We start from the raw sequence: 18,692 nt of genomic DNA, 5'->3' as shown, positions 1-18,692 counted from the left end.
AAGTTGACACATAAATTAACCATCACAAGAAGGAAGGAAAGAAACAGATTCAAAGTGTGAAGGAAGGGACTTGTTCTTCATCATCTTTGAAGTCTTCTCATGTAAGACAGTGCCTGGCTAATAGTAGTTCAAATATATAAATCAAATGAATGGATGCATGATTGCTTTTTTCTAGATGCTAAGTTATATAAAAATGAGTAAGATTGTATGTCTGTAACTTTGTAAAGAAATGAATAAGATTTATTACTTTATCTCAGGGCTGTAATCCATATCCAACTAATTTCAAACTCAGTTTAACTGTGTAAAATGAGTTGAGTTCTCATTTAGTTTGTATAACTGATCTAACAATCTGCTTTTGTCATTAGAATGATATATCCCCACTCAGTGACCACCACCATCACTCTCATTATCCCTACCCACGTTTACCCTATTTCTTCAATGTGGAAAGACTAAGCATATGAAAAAAAGAAAAACTGGTGAAAAACTCATTAGCAAAACTTTATCTCCAACTAGATAGTGGTTTTGCTTTTACAGAGGGGGCCACCATTTACAGAAAACACCCTCCATCCCCAAATCTTGTCTGCTTTGTTCTAAGAGTTAATTATGTTTCTTTTCAAACAAATCTGGGGACCTCTGCTTCTTTGAAGATTGCTTTGTGTTTAGAAGTTCATGGAAATGTTACACGATATTGAACCTCGAACCTCGAACCTCATGACAAAGCTCATAAAAGGACTCTGTGATTTGCTAAATAAACATTCCTTGCTTAATAAAACACAGCAAGTGTTTCAACAAAAGGCAGCAGCTTTATGTCACAGAGAGTTTGTTATTCACACATCTCAGTTTTGTACTGATAAAGCAGTCATTAAAACGTGCAAGTCTCTTAAAATTACAGCTGCCAGATCAAATGAAGTTTATCTGAAGAGTGATTAAATGTGAGGGAATTCACCTGATATCCAGCATGAAACCTTAGAACACAGATATAAAAATAAATAAGAAAAAGAGAGGGTATTTCTTGGATCTTGCCCTGGACATCTTGGGTAAAAGACAGAAGGCCTTCTGAAAGAAGAGTTTTGAAAGTCCTCTATATTTGTCAAAGAAGTATCAGGTTAAAAAATAAACACTTCCATTTCCTCAGGTAAGAAGTCATATGCAATCTCATAATTTACTTCTTGCTGGTTCAGAATTCCTCACCAACTGTTTAATCTTCCAAGAACTACTTTCTAATAAAGAGTAGTGACCGAGAAAAGTAGAAATTGGAAATTGAATTTTTAGAGGAAAAAATTACCTCCAGTGATCTAAACACCTCAAGCCCTATTTCAGTCATCAGTGAAAGAAACCTGCTCTGTACTCCCTGTCATGCCAAGTGTTTTTTTCTATTCAAATTCTATTTTATAAACTAGCAAGATATATATAATATGCTCAGTTTATAAAGAGTTCATAAGCTTCATAAGGTCTAAGAAAATGCTTAATTTTTTTTGGATTTTCTAAAACTCGATGGATAAATGGTCAGTTTTTTTTTTAATTTCCAAAAAGAACAATTGAAAAAACATTCACTCTCAATAACAATTAGCTGAACACAATTTAAAAGAACAGTGAGATACTAATTGGCAGAGTTTATAAAAACAGAGACCATCCAGTGTAGGTGAGAAGAGTGAAACAGTAGTAGTATACATAGCTGGCTCCAGAAAGGGAAAATTAGAATAGACTTTTCTAAAACACTTTGGCAGCATGTATGTAGTTTCTAAGATGTCACAACCTTGGATACAGTAATTCCAATTCTGAGAATCTATTTTAAGAGGATCAAACACAAACTTTTGTGCACAAAGATGCTTATTGCAGCATAATTTAAATAGCCATGAACTTAATCTAAATATCCAGCAGTGGAGGGATAATCAAGAAAGTATGGTGCATTATTTAAAATGACATTTACACATTTGTAAAGATTTTTGTTGCTATAGGTAGTGTTTATAATATAATTTTATTTACTGTTTGATATATAAGTAAGAAAAAGGTATTCCTCCTCCTCCTACTACTACTGGTTGGTAATAAAAGTCAAAAAGCATATAGTACTTACTGTATGCCAGGTACACTTCTAGACTCTTTAATGTATTAATTTATTTAATTCTCATAAAAACCTGGTGAGGTAGTTGTTTTACTATCCCATTTTACAGGTGAAGAAAATTAGGTACATAAGGATTAAATAACTCATAGATAGAAAGTGGCAGAGCCAGTTTTCTTTTTTTAAATAATGGGTTTGAGATATAACCATATACCATAAAATTCACCCTTTGAAGTATATAGGTTAGTGGATTTTAGATATATTCATAGAGTTCAGCAACTAACACTGCTATCTAATTTTAGAACATTTTCACTACCTCAAAAAGATCCAAACTGTCATTCCCTATTCCCCTCTCCCCTTAGCTCCCAGCAACCAATCTCAGTCTTCATAGATTTGTTTATTCTGAGCATTTGTGTAATGGAATAATGCAATATTGGGTATTTCGTGACTAGTTTCTTTCACTTCACATGATGTTTTTAGGGTTTATCCATGTTGTAGCATATATTAGAACTTCATTCCTTTTTATTGCTCAATATTGCTCCATTATATGGCTTTACCACACTTTATTTATCCGTTCATCAGTTGAGAGATATTTGTGTTGTTTCCACTTTTTTGCTATTATGAATAATGCCGCTGTGAACAAAAGCGTACAAGTTTTTGCATGGACATATGTTTTCATTTCTCTTGAGTAAATAGCAGAGGTAGGTTTTGACCTGACAGTCTTGCTGTGCATTGTGCACTCTTAACCACTATCTATGCTTAAAAGGAGAGAAACACCACCCAATATTAATAGTTGCTAATTCTTATGGTAGAAATAAGTGTGACTTTTGTTATGTTAATTGGATATTTTTCCATTTTTCTTAGAAGTTTCCCACAATGAATCCTACTTCTACAATCTCAAATAAACCATGTATTTGTAAATCTCACAGATTCCCTCTCTAAGCCCTTAAACCCTAGTTTTTGCCCTCTTCACTGTCTGAAACAATCTGAAACATTAATTGTGACCCTTATATTGTGGAAGTCAGAGTCTTTACTTTTATTTCATTAACTTCAAACTTATGGTAAAAGAAAAGCTACAGTATAAAAAGACGTAGACAGAATGAGAGCAAATAAAGTAGATTACAAGGGTGAAGTTGAATAGATGCTGCTTATAGGAAATATCTGAGAAGTGAGAGGAAGAAATGAGCAGAATTTTCTTGCGCATAGTGCATAGCATGATGACAGGAGTTGTGCTTATCCTTTTCTCCCCACAGTATCCCCGTTGTCTAGCAGAGCTCCTAGTCTATAGCGAATGCTCATAACATAATTTTTTTTTGCATTTTTTTATTGTGAACTTTAACATATACACATAACAGTGACAACTTTCAAAGTACGATTTAACAAGTAATTAGAAAGAAAATTTCAAAGAATGTCATGGGTCACAGTTCCACAACTTCAGCTATTTTCATTATTGTAAAATATAACATACATACAGAAAGGTGTTAACTTTCAATGTACAGTTCAACAAGCAGTTCTATAGGTAATTGCACAAATTGTTATGGATTATAGTTCCAGTTTCAGTTCTTTCCTTATTATGAAATATAGGGTATATACAGAAATGTGAAGACTTTCAAAGCACAATCAATGAGTAGCTATACAGCAAATTTCAAAGAATGTTATAGGTTACAGTTCTACTATGTCATTTACCTCCTTCCAGCTAGTCCAACACCCCAGAATCTTAAAATATATATATATATTTATAAAGTTTCAGTATTCATAGTCCTTTGTTAAAGCTTATCCTGTTTGTTGGTATCCCTTCCTTTCACTTAATTCTCCATCCTCAGGGGTGTCTAGGTAGTGAGCACCCTAACTTGTTCATATTGAAAGGGAGTGTCAACAGTATGGGAAAGGGGGCTGCATCTGATTGTTGTTATTAAAGAGGCTGTTGCCTCTGGATTTTAGGATTTGTCAGGCATAGGAACACTCTGGTGGATGTAAGTTTCTGAGAGATAAAACTTAGTGACTGAATCTTTTATAGATTATCAGGTAGGGACCTAGGTATTTTGGGGGCTACTATTGGTAAGGGCATAGTGTACTGTGGCCAACTGGGATGTCTAGCTGGTACTTGCATAAGAGAAACCCCCAGGATAGCCTCTCAACTCTATTTGGATCTCTCAGCCACCGTAACCTCAGCTTGCTCCTTTCTTTTTCCCCCTTTTGGTCAAGTAGGCATTTTTGATCCCTTGCTGCCAGGGCCAGGCTCATTCCTGAGAGTCATGTCCCATGTCACTGGGGAGATTCATTCTCCTGGGAGTCATGTCCCTCATGGGGGGGGGGGAGTTTAATGAATTTATTTGTAGAGTTGGGCTTAGAGAGAGAAAGGCCACATCTGAGCAACAAAAGAGGTTCCCCAGGGGTGCCTCTTCTGCATAATTATAGGATGACTCAGCCTCCCATTTAGAGCCCTAAGTTTCATAAGAGCAAGCCTCAAGTCAAGGGCCTGATTTATTAAGTAGTGGGTTCCTAATTTCACTTTATACATATTCTATCCCCAGATAAACAGTCAGTTTCTTACATTGTCTTCACTTAGTTGTACAATCATTATCACTCTCAGCTTTAAACTATTATCATAACATAAATAATTAGAGCTCTTATTAGCTGCTAATTATTCAATCCTAGTATTAGTGTAGTGTTGGTAAGATATTCCTATTAAATACAGTCTATAATATGTAGTGGGTAGTTTTTGCATATACCAACTCTGCTGTTAACTCTCTGCACCAGTGTCATAACTTTTAAGTATATCACGCTAATATTTATTTAGGTTTGTGGTGCTACACTGTGGGTTACATGCCTTTAAACAACCATTTACAATATTTCCCTTCAATGTGTCACTGATATCTATAATCCCATTAATGAACAATACTGACACATGACCATTCCCATACCATTAAGTTCATGTTCACTATCATATCTGTACATATTAGATTGTCATTCCCCCTTCACTAGCTTCTGTCTATCTCTAGGTCCCCTATATTCTACATTATAAGACCATTATTTTACATTTTTCATGGAGTTCATATTAGAGGTAACATACAATATCTCTCCTATTGTGTCTGGCTTATTTCACTCAGTATTATGTCTTCAAGGTTCATCCATGTTGTCATGTGTTTCAGGACCTCATTCCTTCTTACTGCTGCATAGTATTTCAACATATGTATATACCACCATTTGTTCATCCACTCATCTGCTGAAGGACTTTTGGATTGTTTCCATCTCTTGGCAATTGTGAACAATACCACCATGAACATCAGTGTGCAAATATCTCTTCAAGTCACTGCATTCAGATCTTCTGGGTATATACTGAGAAGTGAAATTGCCAGAGTTTAGGGTAACTTGATATCTAGTTTTCTGAGGAACTACCAAACTGTCTTCACAGTGGCTGTACCATTATAAAGTCCCACCAGCAATGAATAAGAGTTCCAATCTCTTGACATCCTCTCCAGCATTTGCAGTTTCCTGTTTGCTGAATGGTAGCTATTCTTATTGGTGTGAGATGACATCTCATTGTGGTCTTGATTTGCATTTCCCTAATAGCTAGTAAAGATGAACATTTTTCCATGTGTTTTTTAGTCATTTGTCCTTCCTTTTCTGAGAAATGTCTTTTCAAATCTTTTGCTCATTTTATAATTGGGCTGTTTGTACTGTTGTTGAGTTGTAGGATTTCTGTATATATGCAAGATATCAGATACATGGTTTCCAAATATTTTCTCCCATTGTGTTGGCTGCCTTTTCACCTTTTTGAAAAATTCCTTTGAGGTGTGGAAGCTTTTGATTTTGAGGAGTTCCCATTTATGTATTTTTTCTTTCATTGCTTGTGCTTGGGTGTAAGATTTAAGAAACTATCTCCTAATACTAGGTCTTGAAGATGTTTCCCTACATTATCTTCTAGGAGTTTTATGGTACTGTGTCTTATATTGAAGTCTTTGGTCCACTTTGAGGTAATTTTTGTATAGGATGGATGTAGGCATCCTCCTTCCTTCTTTTGGATATGGATATCCAGTTCTCCTGGCCCCATTTGTTGAACAGACTGTTCTGTCCCAGTTCAGTTGATTTTTTTTCTCAAAAATCAGTTGACCGTAGATCTGGGGGTCTATTTCTGAATTCTCAATTTGATTCCACTGATAATGTGTCTATCTTTGTGCCAATACCATGTTATAAGGCTATAGTAGGCTTCAAAGTCAGGAAGTGTAAGACCCCCTACTTTGTTTTTATTTTTTTAGAAGGTTTTTAGCAATTGAAAAATCCCTTCCAAATAAATTTTATAACTAGCTTTTCCAAGTCAGCAAAGTAGGTTGTTGGAATTTTGATTGGAATTGCATTGAATCTGTAGATCAATTTGGGTAGTATTGACATCTTAATGATGTTTAGCCTTCTTACCCATGAACATGGGATATCTTTCCATCTCTTTAGGTCCCCTTTTATTTCTTTTAGTAAAGTTATGTAATTTCTTTGTAGAGGTCTTTTACATCCTTGGTTAAGTTATTGATTTTTTTAGTTGCTCTTGTGAATGGAATCCTTTTCTTGAGTGTCTCTTCAGTTAGGTCATTTCTAGTGTATAGGAACATTACTGACTTATGTGCATTAATCTTGTATCCTGCCACTTTGTTGAATTTGTTTATTAGCTCAAGTAGTTATGTCATCACTTTCTCAGGATTTTCCAAATATAAGATCATATCATCTGCAAATAATGACAGTTTTACTTACTCCTTTCCGATTTGGATGCCTTTTATTTCTTTGTCTTGCCAGATTGCTCTGGCTAGAAATTCTAGCACAATGTTAAATAATAATAGTGATAGCAGGCATCCTTGTCTCATTCCTGATCTTAGAGGGAAGGCTTTCAGTCCCTCACCACTGAGTACTATGCTGGTTGTGGGTTTTTCATATTGAGGAAGTTTCTCACTTCCTTGTGAAATGTTTTTATCAAAAACATTCCTTGTGAAATGTTTTTATCAAAAAAGGATGCTGAATTTTGTCAAATGCTTTTTCAGCAGCTATTGAGATGATAATTTGATTTTTCCTTTTTGATTTTTTACTGTGTTTTATTACATCACTTGATTTTCTTATGTTGAACCACCTTTGCATCCCTGGGATGAATCCCACTTGATCATTGTGTATGTTTTTTTTAATGTATATTTGGATTCAATTTGCAGGTATTTTGTTGAGAATTTTTGCATCTATATTCATTAGGGAGATTAGCCTGTAGTTTTCCATTCTGGTAGCATCTTTATCTGGTTTGGGTATTAGAGTGACATTGGTTTCATGAAATGAGTTAAATGGTGTTCCATTTTCTTCATTTTTTTTTAAAGAGTTTGAGTAGGAATGGTGTCAGTTCTTTTTGGAAAGTTTGGTAAAATTCCCCTGTGAAGCCATCTGGCACTGGGCTTCTCATTGTAGAAAGCTTTGTGATTGTGTTCTTGAGGTCTTCCATTTCTTTTCTGGTTAGTCTAGGTTGTTCATGGGTTCCCAGGAAATTATCCATTTCCTCTAAATTGTCTAGTTGGTTGGTATACAGTTGTTCATAGTATCCTCATGATTTTTTTAAATTTCTTTGGGATCCACAGTAATGTCCCCCTTCTCATTATTTTATTTGGATCTTCATTCTTTGTGACTTTGTCAGTTTAGCTAAGGGTTTGTCAATCTTGTTGATCTTCTCAAAGAAACAACTTTTGGTTTTATTTATTCTATTGTTTTTATTTCATCTTATAATTTATTTCTGCTTTAATATTTATTTCTTTCCTTCTACTTGCTTTAGGATTAGTTTGCTGATCATTTTCTAGCTTCTTCAGTTGTTACATTAATTCTTTGATTTTAACTTTTTCTTCCTTTTTAATGTATACATTTAGAGCTGTAAATTTCACCCTCAATACCACCTTCACTGCATGCCGTAAGTTTTGATATGCTGTGTTCTCATTTTCATTCATCTCTATATATTTAACAATTTCTCTTGCAATTTCTTCTTTGACCCACTGATGGTTTAGGAGTGTGTTTTTTAACCTCCAGATATTTGTGAACATTCTAGATCTTTGATGGTTATTGACTTCTAGTTGCATTCCATTGTGGTCAGAGAACGTGCTTTGAATAATTTCAATCTTTTTAAATTATTGAGACTTGTTTTATGCCCCAGCATATCATCTATCCTGGAGAAAGTTCCATGAGCACTAAAGAAGAATGTATATCCTGGTAATTTGGGATGTAATGCTCTATATAGGTCCATTAAGTCAAATTCATGTATCACATTGTTTAGGTTCTCAATTTCCCTATTGGTCCTTGTATTAGGGTTCTCTAGGGAAACAGAATCAACAAGAGATATCTACAAATATAAGATTTTATAAAAGTGTCTCACACAGTTGTGGGTATGCATGAGTCCAAATTCTGTAGGGCAGGCAGCAGACTGGCAGCTCCAAGGAAGATGTTCAATGAACTCCTCAGGCAGTGAACTGGAAACTTCAATGAACATATTTGATAAACTCAGGAAATGAACTGGCAACTTTGATGAACTCCTCAGAAAATGCTTCGCTGGTTAGCCAAAGAAGAAGTGAAGGTCCTCTATCTGTCTCACTTAAAAGTCTTCAACTGATTGAATTCAGTCCAGCTGATTGTGAAAGACACGCCCTTTGTTGATGTAATCAGTCACAGCTGCAGCCAATAGACTGATGAATTAATAAACCAGCCTTCTGGTTTATTAACCAGCCACAAATGCCCTACAGTAACAGTTAGGCCAGTGCTTTCTTGGCCAGATACCTGGGCACCATCACCTGGTCAAGTTGACATATGAACCTAAACATCATAGTCCACCCCATGTCAACTTGGCATTTCTACACATTGCCTTAAACCATAATTTATCTCTAACAGATATATATTTCACCTAACAATAATCTGTTGTCCTGTGTACAACTGGAAATGCACTAAATCCTTCCAGAATAGGGTGCAATTCCTTGGATGACATTAACTCTTAAAATTGATTTTCTTTAACTTAAGTATCATAACAAAACAAGGAGGAAATATTCATGCCATCATAGTCCTTGTTTCTGTAACTGATCACATGATCATAGTTCATATTTATCACTACCTTCTTCCACTACCCATTCCATGTTCCTTTTACTCTTAGCAAACACTTCAGCTGGTGTGGTTCTGTGCCTGGTGGGGTGACTCAGACCTTCATTCCTGAAGTTTTTTGGCCATTAGAAGTCCTGTCTGGATTGGGTTGTTGCAGCTTTCCATTGAGTTTAATCACAGGACATTGTAGTACTAACAGACACCCTAGGGGATCTCCTGTATTCTAGGAAAACTGTTCTTTACCTACATTATGTAGTTACAGTGCTACTTCCTCTTGATAGTCAGATCAATCAACACAGTCAGTACAGTAATCCCCTTCCTTGCCTGTTGATTCAGAGGCATAAGAAGCCTAAAGTGACCAAGTGGCAGACTTAACTTCCAGTTCAGTGGAATTATTGTGTTTCCTGGTGAAAGCACTCCTCCTTTTGGAACTAATACTAGTAGACCAACAGAGCTTAAGCTTGCAGGGACAGGAAGCAAAAATTTTCCTTCTGGATCACTAGGAGTGATAGTGAGCGGTGCCACTCCTGTTTCCACCCCTTGATTCCTGGACCCATGAATCCTGGCTATGGGAGAAACAACACCGTAGAGTGGATGCTGATTCAGAGCATACACAAGCTCCTAGAGAACACTGCCCCAGCCCTGCAAGGTATTGCCACCTAGTTGGTGCCATAATTGAGTCTTCAACAGGTCATTCCACCATTCTATCAAACCAGCTGCCGCTGGATGATGGGGAACATGGTAAGACCAGAGAATTCCATGAGCATGTGCCCATTTCCTCACTTCATTTGCTGTGAAGTGGGTTCCTTGGTCAGAAGCAATGCTGTGTGGAATACCATTATGGTGGATAAGGCATTTTGTAAGTCCACAGATGGTAGTTTTGGCAGAAGCATTATGTGCAGGGAAAGTAAACCCACATCCAGAGTATGTGTCTATTCCAGTGAGAACAAATCGTGGCCCCTTCCATGATGGTCGTGATCCAATGTAATCAACCTGCCACCAGGTAGCAGGCTGATTACATTGGGGAATGTTGCCATATCGAGGACTGAATGTGGGTCTCTGCTGCTGGCAGATTGGGGACTCAGCAGTGGCTGTGGCCAGGTCAGCCTTGGTGAGTGGAAGTCCATGTTGCTAAGCCCATGCATAACCTCCATCTCTACCACCATGACCACGTTGTTCATGAGTCCGTTGGGCAATGACAGGAATGGCTGGGGAAAGAGGCTGATTGGCACCCACCAAACGGGTCATTTTATCCACTTGATTATTAAAATCCTCCTCTGCTGAACTCACCCTCTGGTGAGCATTCACATGGGACACAAATATCTTCATGTTTTTTCCCACTCAGAAAGGTCTATCCACATACCTCTTCCCCAGATTTCTTTGTCACCAGTTTTCTAATCATGTTCCTTCCAAGTCCCTAACCATCCAGCCAAACCATTAGCAACAGCCCAGGAATCAGTATACAAATGCACCTCAGGCCAGTTCTTCTTCCAAGCAAAGTGAACAACCAGGTGTACTGCTCGAAGTTCTGCCTATGGAGAGGATTTCCCCTCACCACTGTCCTTTAGGTACATCCCAGAAAGGGGCTGCAGGGCTGCAGCTGTCCACTTTCAGGTGGTGCCTGCATATCATGCAGAACCATCTGTAAAGCAGGCCTGAGTTTTCACTTCCTCAGTCAACTTATTGTAAGGAACTCCCCAAGACACCATAGCTATGGGCTGGGAAAGAGAAGGTAAGTGGCAGAAGTGGGGGCCAAGGGCATTTGGGCCACTTCCTCATATAACTTACTTCTGCCTTCAGGACCCACTCGAGCTCTATCTCATATATACCATTTCCATTTTATGATGGAGTGCTGCTGGGCACACCCAACTTTATTGCTTGGCAGGTTGAATAACACACAGCTCATGACAGGTATCTCAGATCTCATGGTAACTTGGTGGCCCATGGTTAAGTGTTCTGTCTCTACTAAGGCCCAATAGCAGACCAAAAGCTATTTCTCAAATGGAGAGTAGTTATCTGCAGAGGATGGTAAGGCTTTACTCCAAAATCCTAAGGGCCTGAGTTGGGATTCTCCTCTAGGAGCCTGCCAAAGACTCCAAACAGCATCTCTACTTGCCACTGACACTTCCAGCACCATTGAGTCAGCTGGATCATATGGTCCAAGTGGCAAAGCAGCTTGCACAGCAGCCTGGACCTATAGCAGAGCCTCATCTTGTTCCAGTCACTCACTCAAAACTAGAAGCTTTTCTGGTCACTTGGTAAATGGGTCAGAGTAGCACACCCAAATGAGAAATACATTGTCCCCAAAAGGCAAAGAGTCCAACTAAGTGTTTTGCTTCTTTTTCAGTTGTAGGAGGGGCCAGATGCAACAGCTTATCCTTCACCTCAGAAAGAATATCTTGACATGCCCCACAACCCTGGACACCTAGAAATTTTACTGAGGTAGAAGGCCCCTGTATTTTTGTTGGATTTATCTCCCCATTCTCTGACATGCAAATACCTTACCAACAAATCTAGAGTAGTTGCTACTTCTTGCTCACTAGGTCCAATCAACATGATAAAATCAATATAATGGACCAGTGTGATGTCTTGTCGGAGGGGAAATGATCAAGATCCCTGTGGACAATGTCATGATATAGGGCTGGAGAGCTGACATTCTCCTGAGGTAGCACAGTGAATGTATACTGCTGGCCTTTCCAGCCCAATACAGACTGTTTCTGGTGGACCTTACTAAAAGCTATTGAGAAACAAGTATTTTCCAGATCAATAGTTACATACCAGTACCAGGGGATGGGTTGATTTGCTCAAGCAATGATACCACATCTGGAACAGCAGCTGCAGTTTGAGTCACCACCTGGTGAAGCTTACAATAATCCACTGCCATCCTCCAAGATTCATCTGTTTTCTGCACAGGCCAAATAGGAGAGTTGAATAGGGATGTGGTGGGAATCACCACCCCTGCATCCTTCAAGTCTCTATGAGTGACATTAATCTCTGCATTCCCTCCAAGAATCCAGTATTTCTCCAGGTTTACTATTTTGCTAGGCAGGGGAAATTCTAGCAGCTTCCACTTGGTCTTTCCCACCATAATAGCCCTCTCTCTATGAGTCAGCAAACGAATGTGAGGATTCTGCCAGTTGCTGAGTATGTCTATTCCAATTATGCATTCCAGAACTGGGGAAATAGCCACAGAATGGGTCCAGGGACCTACTGAACCCACTGTGAGACAGATCTGGGCCTAGAATTCATCAATCACCTGACCCCCATAAGCTCCAAATCTGACTAGTGGACCAGAGTGACGTTTTGGGTCTCCCGGAATTAGTGTTACTTCTGAGCCAGTGTCTAATAATCCCCGAAATATCTGATAATTTCCTTTTCCCCAGTGCACAGTTACCTTTGTAAAAGGCTGTAGGTCTCCCTGGGGAGGCTTGGAGGAAGATTAACAGTATAAATTTTTGGCAGTGTAACAGGGTCCTTCCCCAAGGGTACCCAGCCTTCCCCTTATCCAAGGGGCTCTGGATCTGTAAACTGTCTCAAGTCTCAATTGATTAAGGGGCCATGACTCTCTGTTTTTGTAATTCAAGGTAGATGTTTGTTCACTTGACTGAGTATTCTTCTGCTTATACAGCTCAAACAAGAATTTAGTAGACTGCCCATCTATTTTACTGCTAGGTACTCCATGATCTACTAGCCAATGCCATAAGTATCTGCAAGTCAGATTATTTTGACTGCTGCCTTGAGCCTGTTTTCCATTAGGGTAGCCATGCCTACCTTGTCTTTGATGATTAACTGCTGCCATGTGGCTTCTGCCAACTTGGGATCCAAATATCACCATTGTGTTTCAGGATTCCAGCTCAGTGACAGCAGTTCCCACAGTAATGTGTGACTTACAAAGAAGAGCAACTACAGAGCTCTTAGGGATGATGGAGCTAGTCTCACAAATTTATTCCTCACAGTCCTGGTAAAAGATGTGTCCTCTGGACTTTCCAGGGGTGTGTGAGGTCTTCCATGATAAATCCACTCTAACATTCCAATCTCTCTAAGCCTTTGAATACCCTCCTCCACATTGTACCAGGGCAGTTCTGGCATTTTGACCTCAGGTAATGTCAGCCACCTTTTGATCCACATTTCAGCCAACCACCCAAACTGTTGACACCCTTTCTAACCCCTTGAGCTACAACATTGAATTCAGAATCTCTAGTTAATGGGTCTATATCAGTAAATTCAGCCTGATCCAACTTTATATTCCTTCCACCATTATCCCACACTCTTAATATCCATTCCCACACATATTCCCCTGATTTCTATCTGTGCAAGTTGGAAAACTCATACAGTTCTTTTGGAATATAGCAAATTTCCTCATGGGTCACACTTTAAACCTCACCTTCAGGACCTGTTGGGACTTTATTCTAGCTATAGGTCTTCAAGCAAAGACTGGTGGTGGGGGTGGGTCATGAAAAGAATTAGAAGTATCCTCAAGCTATTTACCTTAGGACATTCTGTTGCATTTCATCTCATGAAACAGGATTAATCTATCCAGACAGAGGAGTGAGGGCTGCTTCCTCAGGGGAGGTGATTGCAGGTTTAGCAGGCACTGAAGGATTAATCTCTTCAGGAGGAATTTGGACATTAGGCTCCTCAGGGCAGACTGGAGGTGGGAGGGGGGCTGTTTCCTCAGGACAAACCACTACAGGTATATCTAACAAAGACTCAGCAGAATCCAGGGTTCCAATGTCCTCACTGCCATTATTATCAATCCATATTTCCCCATCGCAAGTTTCAGGATCCCATTCTTTTCCAATCGATGCTTTTACTTTAACAGCAGACACACTGTGAGGTTGAGATTTTAATGTACATTGTAAATCTGCTACTTGCACAATGATACTCTGTCTGGTTATCAGAAACCTCAAGTCTGTGGCCGCAGGAAATAAGATTTTTTTTTCAGGGCACACATAGAAACCTTTACATCTGTCATATAGCACTTAAGTTTCAAATTTGAAACCTTTAGCTAATCCCTTTTTCTTATAACTTTATCCAGCATATCTAAGAGCAACCAGCCAGCATCATTATACCTCCTAACTTGGCTAAACTCTGTTAAGGTGTCAAGAACACTGTTACCCAGAGCCTTGCTTCATACAGGAGTATGATTAGGAGAATCAAATGGTGATATTTTGGGTATCTCCATTGCCAACTCATGCCATGGACTGTCAGTGCCATCTTGATTATTGGAAATGGAGTCATTAGTGCCTTTGAATCTAATCAGAGTAGAAAACCAATTAAAAAATCCCATTTGAAGATTTTGTTTCTTAAGAACCACTCCTGGTACCAGGTTGTAGTAGTTAGGGTTCTCTAGAGAAACAGAATCAACAAGAGAGATCTACAAGTATAAGATTTTATAAAAGTGTCTCATGCAACTGTGGGTATGCAGAAGCCCAAATTCCATAGAGCAGGCAGCAAACTGGCAAGTCCAATGAAGATGTTTGATGAACTTCTCAGGCAGTAAACTGGCAACTTCAATGAAAGTGTTCAGTGAATTTCAGGAAACGAATTGGCAACTTTGACGTACTCCTCAGGAAATGCTTTGCTGGTTTGCTAAAGAAATGACGGTCCTCTATCTGTCTTGTTTAAAAGTCTTCAACTGATTGAATTAAGTCCATCTGTTTGCATTCTTTCATTGTGAAAGACAGACCCTTTGTTGGTGTAATCAGTCACAGCTACAGTCAATAGACTGATGCTGGTTTATTAACCAGCCACAAATGTCCTTGCAATAATGGTTAGGCCAGTGCTTTCTTGACCAGACACCTGGACACCACCACCTGGCCAAGCTGACACATGAACCTAACCATCACAGTCCTCTGTCTAGTTGTTCTATCTATAGGAGAAAGTGATGTAATGAAGTCTCTCATGAGTATTGTGGAAACATCTATTGCTTCCTTCAGTTTTGACAATGTTTGTCTCATGTACTTTGCAGCACCTTGATTGGGTGCATAAACACTTATGATTGTTACTTCTTCTTGATGAATTTTCTCTTTTATTAGTATATAGTGTCCTTCTTTGTCTCTTATGACATCCTTGCATTTAAAGTCTATTTTACCTGAAATTATTGTTGCTATCCTTGCATTCTTTTGGCTGTAGCTTGCATGGAATATTTTTTTTCCCACTTTCAATCTCTTTGTGTTGCTGAGTTTAAGATGAATCTCTTGTAAGCAGCATATTTATGGTTCCTATTTTTTAATCCATTCTGCCATTGGAGTTTAAACCAATCACATTCAATGTTATTACTGTGAAGGCAGTTCTTGAGTCAGCCATCTTATCATTTGGTTTTTAGTTGTCAGATCTATTTTTACCCTCTCTGTCTTTATTTTCTTTAAGTCATCCTTACTAATACTATTCAGTTCTGTGACCTTCTCTGAGTCTCTCTCTCCTGTCTTTTTATCTCATCTGGTAGAGCTCCCTTTAGCATTTCTTGTAGGGCAGGTCTTTTGTTAACACATTCTTTCAGCATTTGTTCATCTGTGAAAAATTTAAGCTCTCCCTCAATTTTGATGGAGAGCTTTGCTGGATAAATTATTCTTGGCTGGCAGTTTTTCTCTTTCAGAATTTTAAATATGTCTTACTACTGCCTTCTCACCTCCATGGTGCCCATTGAGTAGTCATTACTTAGTCCTACGTTGTTTCCTTTGTATGTGGTAAATCACTTCTCTCTTGGTGCATTCAGAACTACCTCCTTCTCTTCAGCATTTGACATTCTGATAAGAATATATCTTGTTGTGGATTTGGATTGATTGTATTTTGAGTTCTTTGGGATCTTTGATTTGCATATTTATGTCATTTAGAAGGGTTGGGAAGTTTTCCCCAATGTCTTCAAATACTCTTCCTAACCCTTTACTCTTATTGTCCCCTTCTGGAGCACCAATGATTCTTATATCTGTGTGCTTCATGTTGTCCATCATTTCCCTGAGATCCACTTCAAATTTTTCATTTTTTTTCACTCTTCATTCTTTTGTGCATTTGCATTCCAATGCCCTGTCCCTGAGTTTGCTAATTCTTTCTGTGCCTCTTCAATTCTGCTCTATGGGTTTCAAGAATCTTTTAAATATGATCAACATTATCTTATTTCCATAATATTCACTATCTTTATATTTATTCTTAAAAGTTCTTCCTTATGCTCTCCTGGGGTCTTCTTAATATTCTTTATACCCTTAGTCATGACATTGATCTTTGCATATGCTTTTTTGATTAATTGCTCCAAGTTCCGTGTCTCCTTTGGCTTTTTAATTTGGATGTTTGCATTGTCCATATCTTCTGGTTTCTTCATATGATTTATAATTTTCCATTGTTTTGGGCTTCTTGTCATTTGCTTATCATGATAGGGTTCTTTTAGGATATGCAGGATTATTTGAACATTTATCTATAATTTGGCAGAGCTACAGCTTGGTGGAGTGCACTTTCCCTACCCTACCAGCAGGTGACACTCTTGAGCCCCTACTTACCCTCAAGCCAGTTCTCCCCCAACTTCATCTGTTTGCTGAGTGGGGGTCCAAACCATGTGGAAATCCAATCAGTGCACCAATTTTCCATATGCACTGGGGACTGCCAGCTCTATGGGTGGGGGGCACAGTGCAGTTTGGCAGGGAGTCTGCGCCAGGACACAGTGGTCATGGTTGTTCCAGGGACTACAGATGGAGTACTCTGAGGCTGCAGAGTTGCACATCTCACCTTCCAGCTCAAATGCCCCACAGTCCCTGTCTGCCATGCAACCTTGGGTCCCTGGGATTGGGGGAGGGCTCCTGGCACTTCTGTGAAGTGCCTTTACCTCTAGGCTGTGCACACCATGGGCTTCTGTGGAGGAAGCTTTCACAAATCTGCCAAATCCTGAATTCCCTCAAGGGAGCTCTCAGTTGTGGTGCTGTGAAGGGTTTTCTCCCCGGCCAACTGCAGAGATGGGACTTAGCTGTTTGCTCCATGCTCAGTGGCCAGTCCCTAGCTCAACAGCTATGGGGCTATGACGGGTTATCTCCCTAGCCAACTGCAAAGATGGCTGCACAGGGCATGGAAAGCTGCCCCCTTACATGCTCATCTGCCTGCTCCAATTGCCTTTCCCTGACATGGGGCTGTTCACTGCAGGTTTGTGAAGGTTTATCACCCCAGCCAAGTGCTGAGGAGGGTGCACGGGGTATGGAAGTCTGCTCCCATCTGCACTCATCAGCTGGATCCTACTGCCCATTCCTTGGCAGCATTCTGGGCCAAACACTCATCTGTCTTAAACTCAGTCTCTTGGCTTCTCCAGCTATGTACTCACTATGTGGTGTAGAAGTCACTGCCCAGCTGGTGGAACCCTGGAACTGCTGTCTGGAGTACTTACTGTCCTTTATCTAGTGTTTTTCATGGAGGAGAATTTTGCTCTGTCTCTTCTAATCTGCCAACTTCCCAGAAGTCAGAACATAATTTCTGAACAAACAAATCAATGAATGCCCTGGTGACTTGGAGACTAATCCTCAGTGCTAACAGTGCTAGCTGGCTAAGCCTGGCTTTCCTGATTGCCTGCCACCTCTCTGACCTTTGGCCATGGTTGAGCCCCTCGTTTGTGATGTCCCACAGAGTTCTGACCCACTGTGTTGTCTGGCCTATCTGTGACTATCCATGATTCAGCCTGACTGCTCACTGGGCTCTTGACTGCCAGCTCCATTTGAGAACAGTCCAGCCTGTTCCTGCGCCAGCTCCACACTGTTCACTGCACTCTGGCTTGGCTCTCTCAGGGCAGTTCCAGCCCTGTTCCCATTGTCACCAGCCATGCCCACTTCCAATAAAAGAAATTCTGCTTGGCTGGTTCCACTTCTTCCCCATGAGTGTCCCCCTATTGGTGTTTCATAGACCTTAGGATACCATGGAGTGAAGAATTTGGAGAAGAAAGGAGCTCCGGGACTTCCATTCCTGTGAAGCACCTCTCTCTTCTGTTCATAAATCATGGAAAAACTTGGCATTTGGCTTGTCTTTGTATGAAATAAGAGTTCTGCTGTGAAAACAAATTTTAAAGTAATAGTTGTTCTACTCTTTTCCTTAGAAACTTTAAGGTTTTAAATGTCACCTGTGACCCAACCCTTTACTCTCACTTGATCTACAAGCTTTATTTTTGCCATCTAAAGAAACATTCTACTTGAATGTCTTCTTATCTTTTCAAGCTCAACAGCAATAAAAACAAACTTAACATCTTTCTCATGCCATCAATATGCAAGATCTATATTTGCATTTATCTGTATGTTTGTTGTTTAATCTTTTCCTACCTCCAGATGATACTGTCAAATTCACTTACTCTACTCCTTAAAAGAGCTCTACTCAATTGGCTTAAAGATAAATAAGTGCTTATATATGAATTAATACTCCTAAAGTCCTGGAAATTAAAGAAGCCAAACTTCTAAACTTCCCAATGGGGAAAAAATATATATTCATAGAACTAAAACCGAATTTTCAAAAAAAGTTCAGGTTCATATAATTCCAATAAACTTTGACAAATGGGACTAATTTAATATCGATAGTT

Source organism: Choloepus didactylus, chromosome 3, assembly GCF_015220235.1.
Source record: "Choloepus didactylus isolate mChoDid1 chromosome 3, mChoDid1.pri, whole genome shotgun sequence".
NCBI classification, from domain to species: domain Eukaryota; kingdom Metazoa; phylum Chordata; class Mammalia; order Pilosa; family Megalonychidae; genus Choloepus; species Choloepus didactylus.
The sequence above is the reverse complement of the archived record's forward strand: the minus strand, read 5'-3'. Positions refer to the sequence as shown.